This window comes from Oryctolagus cuniculus, chromosome 17 (assembly GCF_964237555.1).
Source record: "Oryctolagus cuniculus chromosome 17, mOryCun1.1, whole genome shotgun sequence".
NCBI lineage: Eukaryota > Metazoa > Chordata > Mammalia > Lagomorpha > Leporidae > Oryctolagus > Oryctolagus cuniculus.
Genome location: NC_091448.1, coordinates 65,307,004 through 65,317,621, shown reverse-complemented (window position 1 = coordinate 65,317,621; position 10,618 = coordinate 65,307,004). Strand labels below are relative to the sequence as shown.

The following is a 10,618-nucleotide window of genomic DNA, read 5'->3' as shown; positions in this document are numbered from 1 at the left end:
GCGTAAGAGACAGCGGCGCGAGGCTGGCGGGCCTTTTCCCGCTCGGAACTACAGTTCCCAGCAGCCCCCGCGCCCCGCCAGCCTGTTTCTCCGCAGGTGGGAGCGCGCGTGGCGCGGTTGGGAGACTCCGAGGTGCCAGCAGGATCCTTCCCTCTCGCGAGAGTTTTGGCGGCGTGTCTTGTGTGTGATAACTGAGTCGGGGAGGGAGCGAACACGCAGATACGTGGGCTCGTGCTTGGGCTTTGTCTACGCGTGTGCTCATAGCGCGGCACTTAGAACTGCTGAGTTCAAACCAGGTTAATGTGCTGTTAGGCATGTTGGAGTATTTGGCTTTTATCCGTGCCTTTGCCCTCCTCAAGCTCATCCTTTGCCTTCAAACAACGTGAACGATTGTATGTTCCTGGGAACAGGGTCTTGGTTGCAGACTCTGTCCGATGTTCTTGCATCCGTAGGCTGCCTGTAATACTTAAAATTCACCTGTGTGAGATGAGCTGGAAAAATTGAACCATTAAAAAATAAATGTTCAAGCAATAGCCTCTTTGGAGGCATACCAATTAGCTTCGATCGATCAGAAACGTTTGTTCTTGCTAGGGATGTACTCTGATTCAACCCCCTCAAACTCAGCACGTCTACACTGTCGTCCCTTCTCGGGGAATGATACTGCTGCCCACACCAGCTGCACAACCCAGAACTGGAATATTCTCGTCTTCTCCCTCACTGGCTATTTTTTTTTAAACACTGAGTCCTATTTATTATATGACTTAAATAACCCTCCAATTTGTCCACCTCTGTTTCCACTAGCGTTCCCTTGGTTGGGGGCCCCACCATTTCTTTAGGAATACAAACATAAGCTTCCTAAATGGATTCCTTAAGTCAAGTGTTCTCTCCCACCAATCTGTTCTCCATTCCTTTTGGGTAGTGACCATTCTAAAGTCAGAATGTGATGGCGCTTTACTGCTTAAAACCCTTCAATGACTTTCAAAAATTTCGAAGAAAGGTGGTTTCCAGATGCCACAGAGGGGACTGTGACTTGCGTTTCACAAGTCTCCTGGGAAGTCAGGTCCTTGCGTGGTCCCTTCCCCTTCAGTGTGGTTGGCATGCGATGCGCTTCCAACCAGTGGAATACAACAAAAGCTGACTGACACAGAGTCCAATGCTTGTCTTGCTAGGAGACTCTTCTCTTCCTGGCTTTGATGAAGTTGTGTGGTGATGTTGTAGAGGTCCACATGACAAGCAACTGGGGATGGCCTCCAGCTAAGGTGAGTAAGAACCCCAAACCCTCGGTTCCAGAGACTGCAAGGACCTGAACCCTTTCTCCAGCCCACGTGGTTGAAGTAGAACATTTTTTTCTTTTCCCATGAGAACCCAGTCCTGCCTTGATACAGCAGGCTGCAGAGGACCCAGGTGGGCCATGCCCAGACCCTCACCCACAGAAACTCTGAGATACTAAGTGTGTGCTCTTATTGTTATGTGTGGTATTATTATGCAGAAAAACAGAAATAACACAGCATTCGAACACAAACAGCTGTCCTCTTTCCCAAAAAACCGGTAGCTACAATGGAAGATTCCTAGATGCCACAGGGGTTTTGTGGGGAGGTGCTACAGGCAGTGGGGGTGCATTTTAGGGTTTTATTGTGCTGCTTCCTGTCTACTTCTCACATTACTTTGGGTAAATCTTTGCCCACTTTTCACTATTGCAACGGATAGTTAGGTGCTGGGCTGGGAGAGGGGTGGATATCAACAGATATAAGCAGACTCACCTCAAAGGGTTTTATTTACATTCCTCTGACCACACTCTCACAAATACACTGTGAGACAGGTGATTACTGTACAAAGAGATGGAAATAGAGAGGTTTTCTGAGGGACAGGGTCCCCTGGTTGAAAGAAAATGGTAGACAGAGCCTGGTCTCACCCAATTGGAAAACCACAGACTCTCTGATTTAGGATACACATACACAGCTTCCTGGCAATACTGACCCTGGGAAGCAGCAGGGCTCAAGTAATTGGGTTCCTGCCTCCCACATGGGAGACCTGGATTGTGTTCCCTGCTGCTGGCTTCCCTCTGACCTCCATCCCTTGGGTGTTACAAGCATTTGAAGAGTGAGCCAGCAGTTAAAATCTCTCTCTTAAATCAATAAATGAGTCTTTTTTAAAAATAAAGAAAAGTTACAGGGCAGGTAGTGTGGCGTAGTGAGTAAAGCGCTGCCTGCAGTGCCGACATCCCATATGGGTGCCGGTTCAAGTCCCAGCTGCTCCACATTTGATCCAGCTCTCTGCTGGGAAAAGCAGTAGAAGATGGCCCAAGTCTTTGGGCTCCTGCATCCACGTGGGAGACCCAGAAGAAGCTCCTGGCTCCTGACTTAGGATCAGCACAGCTCTGGCCATTGCAGCCAATTGGAGAGTGAACCAGTGGATGGAAGACCTCTCTCTCTCTCTCTCTGCCTCTCTTTCTCTCTCTGTGTAACTTTCAAATAAATAAATCAATATTTTTAAAAAATAAGTTAAGGATTTACATTGATAATGTGCATAAAGCCAAATATGAAAAGTATGAAAAGATATCACACACGATAGTGAAATCCAACTATAAAAAAATATTCAGAGACATAACACAGATCATGTACAAAACAGAAACTTGCAATTTTTTGAAAAAAAAAAAATGAATCTCCAGTGTCAAAAACGGTGCTTGACACTTTGTGGGCCCTCTACAAGGAATAATTGGAAAATATATCTGATTTGTCAATCTAAACTGACAAGTAACCAAGACAGAAATTAAATCAATAATAAAGACCCTCACAGCAAAGAAAAGCACAGGACTGCATGGCTTCAACGCTGAATTCTACCAGACATTTAAAGAAGAACTAACTCCAATTCTTCTCAACATATTCAAAACAATTGAAGAGAGGGAATCCTTCTAAATGCCTTCTATGAAGCCAGCATGACCTTAATTACTAATCCTGAAAAAGATACAACAGAAGAAAAACTACAGAACATTTTTACTGATGAACATAAACATAAAAATTCCCAACAGTAAAATAGTCAATTGAATCCAACAACACATCAGAAAATCAATCACCTAGAATAAGTTGGATTTATCACAGGTATGTAGAGATGATTCAACATTTGCAAATCAATGAGATACATCACATTCTCAAATTGAAGAACAAAAACCATATGATTATCACAACAGATGATTTCAAAGAGGGATTTCAAATTTCTCTATGATGAGAATTACAAATCATTAAAGAAACAATAAAAGAAGACACAAAAATTGTTCCTGTTCATGGATTAGAAGAATCAATATCATCAAAATGTACATACAGACAGCACCACAGCTCACTTGGCTAATCCTCCACCTGCGGTGCCGGCACCCCAGGTTCTAGTCCTGGTTGGGGAGCTGGTTCTGTCCCGGTTGCTCCTCTCCCAGTCCAGCTCTCTGCTGTGGCCCGGGGAAGGCAGTGGAGGATGGCCCAAGTGCTTGGGCCCGGCACCCGCATGGTAGACCAGGAGGAAGCACCTGGCTCCTGGCTTCGGATCACTGCAGCGCCGGCTGCAGCAGCCATTTGGGTGGTGAACAAACAGAAGAAAGACCTTTCTCTCTGTCTCTCTCTCACTGTCTAACTCTGCCTGTCCAAAAACAACAACAACAACAAAAAACCCAAATGTCCATACTATCAAAAGCAATTTACAAAATCAATGTGATCCCAATCAAAATACTAAGGACATTCCTCTCAGACATAGAGAAAATGATACTGAAATCCATATGGAAACACAAGAGATGCTGAATAGCTGAAGCAATCTTATACAACAAACACAAAGTTGGATGCACCACAATACCAGATTTCAAGATATACTGCAGGAGATTTATAATGAAAACTCCCAGGTACTGGCAGGCAAACAGACAGACCAACCAATGAAACAGAATAGAAACTCCAGAAATCAACCCATGCTTCTACTACCAACTTATCTTTGACAAAGGAGCTAAAAACAATCCCTGGAGCAAGGATAGTCTCTTCAACAAATGGTGCTGGAAAACGGGGTCTCCACATGCAGAAGTATGAAGCAAGACTACTACCTTACTCCCTATACAAAAATCTACTCAAAAGGGAAAAAGACATGAATCTGTGACTCAATACCATCAAATTACTAAATAAAACATTGGTGAAACCCTCCAAGACATTGGCATAGACAAAGAGTTCTAGGAAAAGAGCCCAGAGACACAGCCAATCAAAGCCAAAATTGGCAAACGGGATCACATCAATTTGGAAGCTTCTGCACTGCAAAACAAACACTCAGCAAAGTGAAGAGGCCACCAACAGAATAAGAGAAATTTTATTTGCAAACCATGCCACTAATAAAGGATTAATAACCAGATTCTATAAAGAGCTCAAGAAACTGAACAACAATAAAATAAACAATCCAGTTAAGAGATGGGCAAAGGTCTTAAACGGTTATTTTTCAAAACAGGAAATCCAAATGGCCAATAGACACATGAAAAAACACTCAGGATCACTAGCTATCACAGAAATACAAATCAAAACCACAACGAAGTTTCACCTCATCCCATCTGAATGGCTTTCAACAACAAATGGTGGTGAGAATGGGGGAAAAGGTAATCCGATACACAGTTGGTGGGAATGTAAACTGGTATAGCCACTGTGGAAGACAGTATGCAGATAAGTCAGAAATCTGAATATAGACCTACCATATGACCCAGCCATCCCACTCTCGGTATTTTACCCAAAGGAAATGAAATTAGCGTAATAAAGAATTTTCTGTACCCCCATGTTTATTGTAGCTCAATTCACAACAGCTAAGATATGGATAAATCCAAATGCCCATCAACTGAAGACCTGATAAAGAAATTATGCGGTATATACACCATGGAATACTACATAGTGGTAAAAACACAGAAATCCTGTCAGTTGGAACACAATGGATGTAACTGCACAACATCGTACTTAGTGAAATGAGTCAGTCCCAAAAGGACAAACACAGTCTCTATGATCTGTGATACCTAATAGAGCACCTAAATGGTAATCTATAGAAGTGGAATTTACATTTTGAGATTTCATGACTTTGAATAGCACTTGTCTTCACTGTCAATTCATAGTTTGTTTAGGGTTTAAATCGTAAGCTGAATGTAGTCAGTTTTTTCTCTATGAATGAATTTATCAAACCTTGATTTTCTTTTATTAGCATGGCTTATATATTAAATGTGTGTCTTATTGTTCCAGTCACTTGGTCTGTGTATCTGTTTTAATGTTAATATGACACTTTTTGGTTACTTTTCCTTCTGTATTAAGGACCTATGAGATTTCCAAGTTTGATCTTGTTTTCTTTTTTTTTTTTTGAATAACTATTTATTTATATTTTGTAAATACAACTTTAGGAATGTAGTGATTTTTCCCACACTCACACTCCTCTTCCTCCACCCTCTCCTATTCCCAGTCTTATTTTTACTAAGATCTATTTTCAAATAATTTCATAAGCATACAATGAACTATACTAAGAGTTTCTTATATTTCTGTACAGTAGCAATGAACATCATGAAAAAAATTAGCATTAGCATTTAATGTAGCATCAAAGTGAAAATATTACTAAGAAATTTTTAAGAATGGATTTTATACTAGAAAAAATGTAAGAAAATACAATTTTTAAAACAAAGCAGGGATTTCAGTAGGACACTTAAATTTTAATACAGAAAAAAATATGATTATAATTAGTCATTGGAAATGCAATCAAATCTTGGGAAATATATCAATTCCTATACAGTAAAATGACTGATTCAGCCATAGATAAATGTTGCCAGGGACATGGAGAGCATGGAACCCTCATAAACTTCCAGGGCAGCCACTATGGACAGTAATGCGGCAGTTTCTCAGCATGTCCTACATGGGACTGTGTATTGCCTCAGTAGTTTATCTCCCAGGTATGCCACTAAAAGATACAAAATCCACATGTCCATAAAGGCTCACTGGAGCAGTATTCATGAAAGCCAAATATGAAAGCAACCCAAATACTACTGTGTAAGAAAAACAGTGGCAGTATGGCTTTTATAAATGCATACTATTTGGCAATACACATCAATTAAGAAATAAAAGACCACAAAAATAATGAAAGACAAAATATTTTAAGAAAGACAGGAAATCAGAAGCAAAACCCCACACACTGTAGCATATCCAAAAGAATGGCCGATCTCTGGAGACAGAGTTTAGATTAATGCCTGTCTGGGGATACTGGTGGATAAGGAGTTATTGTAAATAATATTAAGAATTTGGTGATTAATGAAAATGCATTAGACTGTGCTTATGATCATAGAACTCCAAAAATCTGACAAAGCATGGGATAGTCACTTGAAACATCATGGCTGGGCAGAGAGACTCCTGACTTTGGGCTTCATAGAAGAAACTGAAGACAAACAAATATGACAAGGTTTCACATACTCTGCTCATTTGGTTCAAAAATATTTAAGGCCATAAACACAAGGGGTCCTTACTGTGCAATGGACAATATTTAGTATGAAAGAACTAATGCATTTAGGAAATTTTTGCACCAAAATTAACAACATTTAATTCCGTATTTCTTATTGGATATTGAAGACAGCTCCCGACACTTCTCCCGTGGTGCAGGCCCCACCCCTGCAGGTGCCGGGAGAAGAGCTGGGCCTCCAGGTCGTGGTGCAGAGGGTCACTGCACTCCCGCAGGGTCCCCCGCGCCCGTGTCCTGTCGCAGCCCCCACCTGACTTGTCCCTCTGGTGGCCACAGCTCCGCCTGTGCCAGCGGAAGATGCCGGGCTGGCAGGAGTCCAGCAGGCCGGGTTGTTGGCGCTCACTTCCGCAGCGCCCACAGCCACTGGCTCAGCTCATTCACACACTTGCACTGCAGGTGGGCAGTCTGGGGCTGGCCCACGTACCCCTTGTAGATGACCCGCATGACCCGGGAGCTGCCGAAGCTCTTCCCCTCCCCCTTTTCGGCCGCCTGGATGTGGGCCAGCTTGACGAGGGTGCTCGCGTTCCTGGAGCCGGGCGTCTGGGCGAGGCTGAGGGCCTCAGTGGAGAGGGAGACGCGGAGCTTCTTGAAGGAGGCGGCCAGGGGGCCCTCGGCCTTGGTCCTGTGGAGGAAGAGCGGCCCCTCCTTCAGCGGCAGCGCCTGCAAGCTCAGAGCCGGCTGCAGGTGCAGCTCCTTCTCCTCCTTCTCCTCCTCCTCGATGTCCCGAGCTTGGTGACGTAGTCCTTCAGCGGCGCCACGCCCGGCACACTGTGGGCTGCAGAGGCTCCATCCACGCCTCCTTGGCCCTGGGCGCCAGCGTGTCCATGCTGCCCGCGTTCTGAACGGCCTGGGCCAGCAGGAGCAGGGTGCGACCGGTTCGGGCGTCCGCGTGCCGCTCCCGCAGGGGGAAGAGCTTGGGCGACTGATGGCCGGAGAAGAAGCGCAGACACAGGAAGCTGGTGAGGGCAACAAGGGAGCAGCAGGTTCTCCTGCTGGGTGCTGGGGAAGCGCTCGCGCACACCCTGGAGAGCGGGGGAAGGTGGCGCGGCCACGGCGGGGCATGCGCGAACCGAGCGACAGCGTGCGCTCAGCAGCGCCCTCAGGTGGGCACGCAGCATCTGTGCACCCTGCTCCAGCACCTCAGACTCAGGGCGGTGCACCCCGGAGCACCTTATGTCCTTAACTTCCACCTTGCTGGGGTCCAGCTCCACGTACTTCTTCTCTTCAAACACCCTGTCAAGGATGGGGCGCAGCACGGTGTGCAGATACCGCACCCCGCCACCTTCAGAAAAGACTCCATGGAGTTTGAGGCCAGAGAGTGGCTGCGAAAGAGGGTGTTGGCCTTGCTGGTGCGGCTCAGCTCCAGCTGGAACAGCAGGCCCAGGAATTCCATATATTGTAATTCCATATGCACTTACAGAAATACTTCATTTTTCTTATGTGAAAAAATTTTAAAAATGTATTTAGCATCAATTTAAGATAAAGTGTTACCTCCTAAGTGCTCCACTTAGTGATTTAATGTACAGTAATACTCTCCAAATGGGGTCAACTTCAAGAGCAACATGTAGAAACAAGGAAAATACACAACTACTAATAAATAACTTTATGCCAAACTTTCTAACAAAGCAAAAGAGAAAAGAAAGTGTTACTTTTATCATATGCAGGAATAAATAAACCTGGTTTGATCGTCATTGATATTTTCAAGATTCTGTGTCACTAAAATCTGTTTTGGAATGTGTCACTATGAGAGAAAGCTTTTGTATTGATGGCAGTAGATTTTTCAGTGCATAATACACAATTACAAAGCGTTGTATTAAGCATTGCTCCTGTGTTAAACCATTGTCAATCCTCACAGTTCTGTGAAGTAGGCCATATATTAGGCATCTTGTGAAGGAAGTAACTAGGTACAAGAAGGCCAAGTGATTTACCTGAACTCAGACAGCCCACCCTCAGCAGACCCCAAATTCAAATCCAGGAATTCTGGCCAGCAGACAGGTTTTAACATGTACAGCAGATTTTACTTTTAAAACTAATTTTGAAAAGTAATTTTTTAAAACTAGATTTTTACTTTTAAGGGTTTTAAGTAGGAAGACTATATAAGGGGCAGGTATGAGAAATAACATTAGTAACATTTTGGACTTGTTAGGATTTAAATACACAATAGATATCCAAAGAGAGATCTCAAGTAGGCAGTGTGATACACTAATTTGAAATTAAGGAGGGTTCCTGGGCTAGAGATACAAATTTGGAAACCATTAGTACACACACGGTAGTAAAAGTCATTAGAAAGAATATCAAAGATTGTACTGTAGAACAAGTCTATGTTTAAAAAGAGGGAAATGAGAAAAAAGCAGACTGTGATGAATACACTAGAAAGGCAATAGAAAATAGAGCAGAAACCTACCATGACACAATCAAAGCAATATATGACTAAACCACAGGCAGCGTCATATTGAAGGGGATAAGCTGGGAGGCAGTCCACTAAATCTGGAGCCAGTGATGACCATTTCACCATTATTTTCAATATGCTTCTGGAAGTTTTAGCCAGAGACATTAGGTCAGAAATGCAAATAAAAGTGATATGAATTGGAACGAAAGAAGCACAATTACCCCACTTTGCAGTTGATATGACCATTTATATAGAGAAACCGAAAGATTCCAATAAAAGACTATTAGAGGGGCAGGTGCTGTGGTGCAGCGTGTTAACGCCCTGGCCTGAGGTGCCGGTATCCCATATGGCTAATGGTTCAAGTCCCAGCTGCTCCTCTTCCAATTAAGCTCTCTGCTATTGCCTGGGAAAGAAATGGAAGTTGGCCCAAGTCCTTGGGCCCCTGCACCCATGTGGGAGACCCGGAAGAAGCTCCTGGCTCCTGGCTTTGGATCGGCACAGCTCCGGCCTTTGTGGCCAATTGGGGAATGAACCAGTGGGTAGAAGACTTTCTCTGTCTCTCCCTCTCACTGTAAATCCACCTCCCAAAGAAATAAACACAATCCTTTATTAAAAAGAGAAAAAAATAAATGACACAAAAATGGGAAAATATCCCATGTTCATAGATTGGAAAAATTAATATCATCAAAATGTCCATACTATCCCAAGAATTGATTCAAACAATCCCTATCAAGACACTAAGGACATTCTTCACAATTATAGAAAAAAAATGATCCTAAAATTCATATGGAAAAACAGAAGACCCCAAATACTTACAGCAATCTTAAATAAAAATGAAGCTTGAGGCATCACAATACCAGATTTCAAGGCATAGTAGAGGGCTGTTATAGTTAAAACAACCTGGTACTGGAACAAAAATAGACATGTTGACCAATGAGACAGAATAGAAACACCAGACATGAACTCACATATTGGCAACCAACTAATATTTGACAAGTGAAATAAAATCACTCCCTAGACAGAAAGATATTTGGAAAACAAATGAAGAAGCTATTTTGGAGAAGAGTTTCTGTTCAGAACAATACTACTGACAGGATACATAAAATGACATTGAAGAAATGCCCTCTACTTTTATAGAAATAAGTGTTAACTTGGAGAGAACGAGCTTTGATGGGATCCTGGGATTGGAAGTTACTGGAATGAGTTCAGGAGTAAAGGGAAACAATATTTATGACAGTGAGGAAAGGCAGTATTCTCACAGATATTTTTGCTGAGTGACAATCATACATGATCTAATTTTCCTTTATCTGTGTTCTCTAATCCTTAAATAATAAGTATGAATTATATTTGCAACACTTCACAGTTTTTAAGCTGTGAAATGAATATGTAGCACTAAAAGGCAGACAAAAGCCCTAAAGGATACATTCCTAAAGTTAGAGAATAAAAGGACCTCTTGACAATTCCCATATATGTATTAAGTGTACCAGTTATCATTTTGTTTAGACTTCTAATACCACACAAAGATTGAAAAATCTCAAAGGCTTGGTACACATCATCTAATTCTATCCTAGTCAAAGATAAAAGATCTTAATCATATTAAATTTTTAATTGTTTTAAAAAAGGAAATGTAGAAAGTAATCTTATTATATACGTAAAGCTTTGAAGCTTTATTTGAGCTCCCTCTTGAGAAACGTGGTGTGGCACACATTGTTGTCTCTAAAATGGGTAGTGACACGCATG

At 42.6% G+C, this 10,618-nt stretch overlaps 1 pseudogene; it reads right to left on the bottom strand.

Annotated features, from left to right (window-relative positions):
• Nucleotides 1-5,737: 5,737 nt before the first annotated feature.
• LOC138846308 (ras GTPase-activating protein 4 pseudogene) lies at nt 5,738-10,418 on the bottom strand (annotated as a pseudogene).
• Nucleotides 10,419-10,618: the final 200 nt, after the last annotated feature.